We start from the raw sequence: 10565 nt of genomic DNA, 5'->3' as shown, positions 1-10565 counted from the left end.
AAGCGTCAACAATGAAAGTTAGGGCTTTTCGGATAGTAATTAAACTAACCGGGGACTTAACGGCACGGGTAAAAGTCACGAGGCCCTTATTCGTAAATAAACGAGGCCCAAAACGCAAAGTTACCCCTTCGAAACCGAAAGGCCAGGGCAATAATGGCAAAAGATTTGAAAATCTTGAAAATCAAGTCTCAGGCGACCCGCGTTAGAGATGCAAGTGATCTTACGCGGGCCGCGAGCCAGGTGCAGATTCGTTTGCTGACAACAGGATCCAGGCGACCCGCGTAAGGGAAGCCTGATCCTTCATGCGGGCCGCGTCAAGGCGCCAGATGCAGAATTCGGGGACAGGTTCACTGTTTGCTATTTTAACCGCCTTAGAACGCAATTATGGCAGCATGGGCGCCCCCTAAACGACCCCTAGCACCTAGGGACACATGTTGATGATCAAGGAACCCTTGTAGCCTTAGTTGTGATGATCTTGTGCTTCCATTTTCACTATAAAAGGCCATAAGTTGTGCACATTGTAACCACACCTCAAACCTGCTTTCTTGATCACTTCTGGAGCTCAAGAACACTCTTCTATCATCTCTGGTCGTGCACCAAGCTTCTGTAACTATGCCTAACCCTTTGTGGTTTAGTTTTTACATAGTTTTAGCTTAAAAGTCAATCCGTCGTAATTAACGATTGACATTACGATAAATCACGAATGGTCCCGTGGTTTGTCGAATCAAAGGTAGTTATATGTTGGTAATCATGTGGGCTTTAAACCCCTAAAAGGGCACCCTCTGATTCCCACTCTAACTAGTCCGAATGTCGAGTCAAACTTGTTTAGAAAAAGTCAACAGAATGCTATTTTGCGATTTTATGCATAATCGGTAATGTAGATAGCGTGTAACCTGTTTTAACACTCATATAACATGATAATAAGTATATTAACTAGTCTAAGCTTGTTTGATCCGGCCATTTACTGTTTTGACTCGGTTCGGAACCGAAAGTCGCAAAACTTTGACTTTTGCTTTGACTTCAGTTCTGACCCGTTTTGGTATAATTTAGATATGCCTTAGGACTCTCTTAGGACCAGGTTGCATGATGGTATAACCCTCTGTGACCGGTTCGTTGTTTGTCCGAGTCTTTAGCACATTTCCGTTAAATGCTTAAAAGTTGACCGTAACGCCCTTTTCACTTTAAAATGAGAATTTTGGACATGTGAAAGGACAACAACCTTAGTTACTGATTTCTAAACATGTCCCTAAAATTTCATGTCAATCCGAGGTATAGAATAGGAGTTATGCTAAATAGCGCAATTACGGAAACTTTAGTAATTAAACGACGCATTTAGCATAAAGCCTATCTAAACCCAAATTTCGACACCAAAACTTTTACACACTGATGTAAAATAATATTTTGGGATTTTTAAAGACTTTTAATCATTTTTAACCTGCTCATAATCTACGGTTATGGCATCGGTTCGGTAAATACCGAATATACTCTTTTCGAGCATAACTTGAGTTCTACATGGTATTTTGACCCGATTCCAGTTGCTACTGATTTTAAATAATAAATAGAGTATTTTGGACTTTATAAACTGTTCGGAAAACTCAGATTTCCTGTAGAACTCAGAAACCTCTTTTATAATCTTTAAAATGACCGAAATACCCCTACGGGGCATATAATGGATTTAAACTCGTTACGGGCATTATGGAAGGTATCCTACTGATACCACAACCTCTTAAAGCATATTGACTTAGGAAACTTGTGTAGGACTCTTACGGTTACCCGTTACGCCTTTTGCGCGCACGGTCCGGTTTATGTAACTAGTTTACATAAACTAGCCGAAACGGGTCAAACCTTTTTGTTTTGACCTCAAAAACCAGAGTGTGGTTATATTACCCATATAAAACAAGTCTTCAAACTTGTTGGGTCCGAATCACATTCCATTCCCGGTTTTCGCCTTTCACGCGATTAAACCGTAATTATCCCTTGAAACTGACCGGTCTAAGCTAAGGCTAAATTAAAGACCTGTTAGGATTCTAATAGCTTGTTTAAACCTTCGTTCCAGAATAGGAGACCAGTAAAAGAAACTTGCATTTGTTTATTAAGGATAATACTTGCTCAGGTAAATACTTTTAACTTATTTTCTGTTATACGGGCTTGGGTTACAGTATTTAAAATACCGCTTGGTCGGGCAATTGACCCCAACTCATTAGTAGTCGGGTGTTTTCAATGTGACCCGTTTAAAAATTTGTGTTGTTGGCTTTACGCCTTTGGGAGCTTAATGACCATGTCCCGGATATCCTTGGCATCATTTTACGAAATGGCCACGACCCCGACACACGGGTGTAGGCGTACACCCGTAATGTGTCTATATTATTAAAGGTATAACCGTTGGTTTTCCCGCCACGGCTTTATGCTTTGTGGCGTGTCTATTAACCTTAAACCCGGCACGACCCGGGCGACCGAACGCATAGTAAACATGTAATTCTTTTACAAGATTTAATTATAAATTATCCCAAGTTATAAAGAGTTTGTGCCTTGTGCATTCAAATCAATTTTATCAAACATTTTACAAAAGTGTCGGTTGAATGTATTTACCAGTGTAAACTGACGTATTTTCCCCAAAAGATTAATGCAGGTTCTACTCGTAATAGGCTGGCCACTCCTTAGCACCGTTAGAGTCTCGCAAGCTTTGGATGCCAATATCTGTTGAACAATTATTTTTCTATCTTATTTTGATCCCCTGTGGATTATATTTCGACGATTGTGATACTTGGATATTACATTCAATAGTTGAAATATATTTATCTTTATGCTTCCGCTGTGCATTTATATATTGTGTGGTTTGACTATATTGTTGCCAACTACGTCACGGTAATCCCCCACCGGGCCCATCGGTGAAACACGTGGAAATCGGGGTGTGACATTAATCTTCTCAAGTGATGAGTCAGTGGTCTCATATATTGAGTTCTTTCCCTCCCAGCGAGGTGTTGGCTACGCAGGTGAGAAGGCGGGGAGTGAAGCTGGGAACACTGATGGTTCTAGAAGTGTGGAGGTTCAAGCATTTGGGGCAATAGTGCAAGCGGTAGTGTTGGTGTTTGGGTGTTAAGAAGGTTGTTATCGCCGCTAGTGATGTAGCCGATGGTGAAGGTTAAACTTTGTAAACGAGCTAAGTTGAACTCGAGCTATATTTCTAATACTTAGCTTAGCTCATCAATAGTTTTTTAACTTTGGGTTTGACTAACTTATTATTTATTAAGTAATCCAATATATATATATATATATATATATATATATATATATATATATATATAGCACATATTATATACTATTTAATTAGTTTTATCATATATTCATTGTATATATTACTAAAATTAATTATTATGTGTATATAAATGTGACATATTAAATAAAAAGTTTTATGAATAAAAGGCTTGCAAGATTCCTGAGCTTGATAAGTTAAGTTCAAGTTCGGTCTAATTTATTAAACAAGTTTATTTTCAGGTTCAAGCCCGTTTGTTAAATGAGTTTATTTTTAGGCTTGATCTCGATTATGCTTGTCTCGATTCAAGTCTTTAGCGAGTTAACCTCGAGTAAATCACCAGCGGCTTGAGTCCGTTTTTAGCGTAGTTTAACTTTTTATTAGTTTTCAATCTTATTTTTATAGTTAAATTAATAAATTTTGTTCAAAATTTAAATTCAAAGTTCATTTATCAAAATCACCTCTAAATATTACTTCCCTCCAAAACCAAAATGTAATTTTAAGAATCCCTCAAAACCAAAATCTGTTCCCCCCAAAATTAATATAATTGTCGCCACTTTCCCTCTTTTCCCTTTTTCACTAAAACCGACTCACATCACCCCTATAATTTCATCAACTCCCTTCTAAAATCTATTCATATTTCATCTCATATTCTTGTCCAAATATAAGCATATGACATTTTGGAGAAAGAGAAGATGGGTGTGGAGAAAGAGAAGATGGGTTGATTCTGTTGCGTGTTAGCAAAGTATTATCAAAGCTAATGGAGGTAGAATCAAGCATTTTCAAAGTTAATGTTATGCGATTCGGATAAGTGCCGAGAATTTCAAACTCCAGATCCCTACTTGGTCTCGTTGTGTTATTCACCAACAGATTTGCTATTTGCTATTTGCTAAATTGTTATTCATATTTAGTATAACAGTAATTCAGATTTCAGATTTTATATTTTTTTTTGTTTTTATACGACGGTTAAGCGCATAAAGTGTCTTGTTTCAGAAACTCGGAAACTTTGTAGCCGTCATTCAGAACAATTGCAGATAAATTCGATGGTTGAATAGAAGCATTAATATTGGGTTGAATCATGGAGGTAGAAATTTTACCTTCTTTTTCAATTTATCGTGGAGGTAGAAATTTTAATCGATTTGGGTATTTGTTTATTTAAAATGGTTCAACAAATAAAAAATTTTAGCATAGATAAGGGAGCCTTTCTTTTAAAGGCAGGGAACCTATTTTAAATTGCTTGATCTAGCTAATAGTTGTTTAATCTTCTAGTTCATTTATTTTGTGCATTAATTATTTTAAAAAGTTGGTCATATATGGTTAAACTTGGATTTGTGCTTCGAGGTCCATTATGAAGAACAACTTATAATTACATGTAAGTAATTACAATTTAGTACTAACCCATGATTTTAATTGAAACTTTCGTAGACATGTAATTAAATAAGATTTTTTCTTTGTTAACAGATTAGGCATTCAACTACATATATTTCATCCGTTTCATCAACTTGTAGAAGCAAGCACAATGTTTCTTTATTATTAATTTCATGGATGAAGGAACAAGTAACGAAGTTAAAACAAGATATAGTAGAGAAGCATACTATGTTGGAGAACTTGAAGAAAATACAAGGTTGTACGTTCGAATAAATGGAATATCAACTGTTGTTACAATATGCGAGAAAGTTTTCCATCAAGTTAACATATGGGTTTATCTTAGTAAACATTATAATTCGGATTTTATTGTATCGTTTTTGAATAATTTTGATCTTTATTGTATGACATTTGAATATTTTATATAGTTTGATTGCATAATTATCTTCGGTATGATTTGTATATATTTATGAAAATTTGACAAAAATGTTAATAAGAAACAATTGGAAAATAATATTAAAAAAATATTAGAAAAAAGCCTTAGTTTAGTCTGTAGCAGAAACTTTACAAACCCATAGCAAAAAACCTTTTAACTTTTGTAGCTAAATGCATAGCAAAAATCTTACTTAGTTCGTAGCAAATTTATAACTAATTTTTGTAGCAGAAAACCCCTAGCAAAATGCATAGCAAAAACTTTGTAGCCAAATCCGTTGCAAAAGCTCTATTTTTGTAGCTAAAAATCCATAGCTAAAATTTTGTAGCAAACTTCATAGCGAACATTGTCATAGCAAAATTTGTAGCTAAAATAGCGACGTCCCTTCTTGTAGCTAAAACCGTTACAAATATGATTTTCATAGCTAAAATTCGTAGCAAATAAATTAGTGACGGGACTTGTAGCTACGAACCAGTTTTGTAGCAAATCCGTAGCAAAATGGGTGTTTGCTACCGATTTGCTATGGATTTGGCCATAGCAAATACTTATTTTTGTAGTAGTGAATGTATATTTTCATTTTTATTTCATTAATTTAAAACAATAAAAGAAATAAAACATATAAACATAAAAAATACATCAATACTTAATTAAACTACTCATCGCCTGACATCCGGTCGTTTAGAGTTGCTAGATGTTTCACAAGATCATATCGAAGTCCGAAATATAAAGTTGCATCATGTAACTTCGTAAGCACATTATCGTCAATAACCAAATCGATTGGATTGGATGATCCTGTTGATGCATTATGTGGATGCAACTCGTATCGGTTAGGCTCGTTTACGATATGAAGTCTAAAGCCCGATATCCTCCATCGAGTTGCGGAATAGATGTGACTTCGTATGTGATGTAAAACAGATTGCACATGAGCAATCTGTTTTATGTCTGTGTTATTGTTGCTGCTGTTAATGAGTGTTCTACAACCAATCTACATGTCTGCAAGTTTGTTTCCATGCACACCCTTTCACGAAGAACCTGCATGCTTGTGAAGATGCTTTCCACGGAGAACCATAGTAAGTGAAGAACCATTGATACGTGGTCGAAAAACAGTGTTTGTAAATGTTTAAGTTAATGTTTTTACGTAACTTTTAATCTCGAATAGCCTACTTCTAATTAAATTTGTGTTTTGCAGGTCTTACGGAGTTTAAGGAGCTATTTGGGAGCTTTACGGAGCACTGGGAGTGAATGGGATCAACCGGGGATGTGAAATGAACAAAACCGGGTTAATCACCAAGATTGGATGTGTTTTAGGGGATGTTAATGGATTTAAAATGAATATATTGGAATATGGCATGATAGAGGGTTGAATTACGAGTACGTGGGTGAAAACGGTGAGTAAAACGGAGCTATAACGAAGAACTTATGAAGAAAACAATTTTGGCAGAAACTGGCAATGTAGAGGGCGTCGCCGACGCCTCAACAGGCCATCGCCGACGGCTTTCCGTTTCTTGTATCGCAAATTTCAAGTTTTGTTGAGTTGGACGAGTTGTAACGGTTTTAGGAGCCATTTTTCAGGGGTTATGAGTGGTGATCGATAAAAACACCATGGGGGATCATTCAACCTTCAGCTAATCCACCTCTAACACCCACCATCCATCTCCAACATCATCTAACTTACCTATAACCTTAAACCCTAACCGATTCACCATTACTATCATCATTCCATCATCACCACCATCTTCAACTATTCTCCATCATCTCCTTCCACCTTCACCTTCAAACCCTAACCTCCACCACTCTTGAAGACTCAAGGTCATGGCTCCGTGTTCGTGTTCGTCGGCCGGTGATCGCGTCCACCCAACCATGAGCGGCTAGTCTCTTCGGTTTCACCCCGGTGTAGGTAGTTGTATTTTCTAGGGTTTATGCATTTGTTCTTTGATTCGACTTTGTGACAACTTGTATTGATTTTTGAAACCAATGACAATAGTTTAAATTTGTTTCGTATTCGTAAATTGTCGAACGAGGTTAAAAGTTATGACTTTGCGAAATGGTTATGTGTAGTTATGCGTTGTCGTGGTTAGGATTTACTTGTGTTGATTACAAAGTGCATTCTTATCCGTTCTTTGGGACGTTGATAGTTATTGGCACCTAAGTCACGGTACACTAAATCCGCTAATTGTATGCAATTGAGTTGAATTAAAACATGTCGGAACCCTAGGACTTACAATTACCGAAACCGGGTGTGAACCGTATTCTTAATTCCTGTTTTCAATTAAGTAGTTTAGTTTACAAGTTTAGTTAATAAATCATTGTTTTCGATAACATCAATTTGTCGGTTCATTCCAATTTATTTTAAAAACCAAACAAATAAATAAAAATAGCAATCTTCATAATCATCTTGTACATTATTTGTAAATAGTATAACTAATCGAACGGGTCGTGCAATACTGACCACCTGCTCTTCGTGGATTCGATACCCGACTTAACCTAGCTACCTAGGTTTAATTGGGTTTTTGACTGATCGGGACGACACGGTCACGTCAAAATGGCGCCATTGTCGGGGAGCTAGTGCGCTTTGTATTTCATTGCTTGTTCGATTTTAGTTTAGTTTTTCTTTCTTGTATTTTTGTGATTTTACTTTGGGTGGTCGAGCTTGTTTGTGCAGGTACATGTTTTGCAGGTAACATCTTTCAATATGAATTGGGTAGATGATGATCCGTGTGAGTGTTGCGGAAGCGGAGAGCACTATTTAGAGGATTGCTCTGTTTTCTACGAAAAAGTTCAAGCCAACAAGGAATGGGAAGACTATCTCAGCGGATTGTTTGAATATAGGAGGGCGGATTATGAAGATTTCAATGGTCCATCCTCATATTATCCATATGATAATCCACCACCACCACATTATCAAGACTATTACTATGAACCCAAATCACCATATTTCTCAAGTTACCGGGAAGAGGAGTATGATGATTATTATAATGAATACCCTCAACCGGTATACGAGAAACCACAAGATTCGATGCATTCCAAGCTTGATGCTCTCATGAACATGATGAAAGAATATCACTAGGATATCAAAGATATGAAGAAAGCGAATGAAGTGAGAGATAAAGCCCATGAAGCAGTGGTGGTGCAAGTGGGTCAATTAGCGGAGGAATTAGCCCAACTTAAACGAGACCAAGAGGTTTGGGCCAATGGTACAATAGTAGATGGTGATGTGGTGGAAGAGGTTATCGATCTTCCCGAGCAAGAAAATGAATGTTTGAACCGAGCGGAAGACATCACACCGCGAGACGAGTTGGATCCGAAAGATGCCCACGTTCATATCCATCCTTCTCCCATACTTATCACTCCAACCAACAAAGTTGGGGATGCAGGTTCGGGTATAAGGATTCGAAGGGTGGCGTTGCAAGACATAGGCCAGTTTAGTAAGAAGCGACCCCAAAGTTGTACAATATGCATGCCAAGCAAAATAAAAAGAGAATGGACCCGGCATACCAAATACCGAGCGTATGTAGGTAACGCGGTAGGAAAATGTGCACTTCGACCACCATGAGAGGCAAATCAGGTATGATTGTTGTAGAGTTTGGATAATTTTCGTTTTATTTTATTTTCTTAGTTAAATGAACGTTGTGGGTGTGTTCCCTATATAACCCTCACGAGACCTACTCGTCCTCCCGAGCTATCGGGTGGTTTAAAAGGGCTTGTTGCATAAGCTAAATGCAATCGTGATTCCTACGAAAGTGAGTTAGGTTTGTTGTTATTGTAAATTATTTTTCCACATAAATCAAAGTGAATTAACGTATGACTTGGTAATATTTTCATAAAAGTGGTAGAACTAGGTAGCTAATAAATTTTAATGGTTGTGAGAAGCATGCTTCTACACAAGGGTTAAGATTTGTAGGTACATTATGTTCGTCGGACGACCGCTTTCTTGAAAAGATGAAGAGCACACGAGGAACTAGCTCAAAAATCAGGTGCATACGTTTCTTTTTACTTTTGATTTTTAGTTAGCAAATAAGTGGATTGTAAATTGTATTTTATTTTCCGGGGTGAAATTTTGGGGAGGTTAGTCGTATCACGTCCCTTGTGCAATTTTAAAACTCTAGTTCTTACACATTGAGGACAATGTTTACCTCAAGTGTGGGGATGGGGGAGGAGTAAAAGTTTTTCGATTTTTGACCCGTTCATTTAAACACTACACATTGAGGACAATGTTTACCTCAAGTGTGGGGATGGGGGAAAAATTTCAATTTTTTTTCAAAATGTCTTTGTTTGAAGCAATCTAAAAAGCACAAGTAACTAAGTTAACGAGGGATGGCACAACCCATTTGGTCTTTTGTCATGGTCAAGTTTAAGTTAATAGCATGACAGGTATTTAGCGGGTGGTTATATGGGAATAATTCGCCTAAGAAACTAGCACATCATGCATGTCACATACCCTACCCTTTATATGTGAGGTTTTGAGCCACTTTTACGTCATAGAATTACATATTTATGTTTTCTTTGTTTGAGCGGACCATTAGTCACGTATTGTAGAACTTGCGACTTTTGATACGTTTGAGACCATAGACCGAATACAAGCACGAGAATGATTAAGGCATTAGGTGAACCTTTTCTTTTAAAACCAATTATTTATCCTTACCCAAACAAATCCCCTAGTCGCCCACTTTGAGCCTAAACCTTTCGTTTGACAACCCGTTTAGCCCATAACCGTTAAAATCTTTTCTTTTAAACTCGTGTGATGAAAATTCGATTGTAGGATTATTTGTTTATATAGTTGTGTTTGCAAAAATAAAAAATCAATCAGAAAATGTTGCGAAAAAAAGAGAATAGAAAATCGTTGAGAAAATACAAAAATATGAGTTTTTAGTTGTTGAATAAAAGGGCGAAAAAAAAATCGTTGCCTCGTAGTTGATGTCTATAGTTAGTTTTGTTTAGAGTAGTTGCTTTGTAATAAAAATCAAGTTTTCATCACCTTAGCCACTTTAAAACATCCTATTTCCTACCCTTCGCCTAGCCCCATTACAACCCTTCAATGACCTTTTGACTTGTGCTTAGTATTCGTGTTCGGTGGTGGAGAATGATTGAGTTGCAAGCATATGCGGGTACGTGTTGTAATCGGTTTTGAGTGATTACTTAAAAAGTGCTAATTCATTATCTAATTAGCCAAATTTTAAACCGAGTGGAAAGAATATTGTGAGGGATGTGCATGATTTATTGGTTTCAAGGGCGGGTTAATCTTGGATAACCATTTTAGATGTGATTATTCACTTTACCGTTAGATATTTCGTAAATTGTAAAAAGTTTGAACCGGGTATTACTTTAGACCTTAACTTTAGTCTCAGGAATGGGATGTGTGTTTCTTGTTCGACCTACGTGAAAGTGAAAAACAAATTTGCTTGAGGGCAAGAAAACGACAAGTGTGGGGATGTGATACGTGGTCGAAAACCGGTGTTTGTAAATGTTTAAGTTAATGTTTTTACGTAACTTTTAATCTCGAATAGCCTACTTCTA

At 36.9% G+C, this 10565-nt stretch overlaps 1 long non-coding RNA gene across 1 annotated transcript; it reads left to right on the top strand.

Annotated features, from left to right (window-relative positions):
- Window positions 1-4568: 4568 nt before the first annotated feature.
- Window positions 4569-4997, top strand: LOC118482055. The gene is made up of 2 exons (XR_004866973.1): window positions 4569-4625; window positions 4715-4997. It is a non-coding gene; the product is annotated as an uncharacterized LOC118482055 (long non-coding RNA).
- The last annotated feature ends 5568 nt before the right edge of the window (window positions 4998-10565 follow it).

This window comes from Helianthus annuus, chromosome 9 (assembly GCF_002127325.2).
Source record: "Helianthus annuus cultivar XRQ/B chromosome 9, HanXRQr2.0-SUNRISE, whole genome shotgun sequence".
Classification (NCBI taxonomy): domain Eukaryota; kingdom Viridiplantae; phylum Streptophyta; class Magnoliopsida; order Asterales; family Asteraceae; genus Helianthus; species Helianthus annuus.
This window is presented reverse-complemented; position numbering and strand designations above follow the sequence as displayed.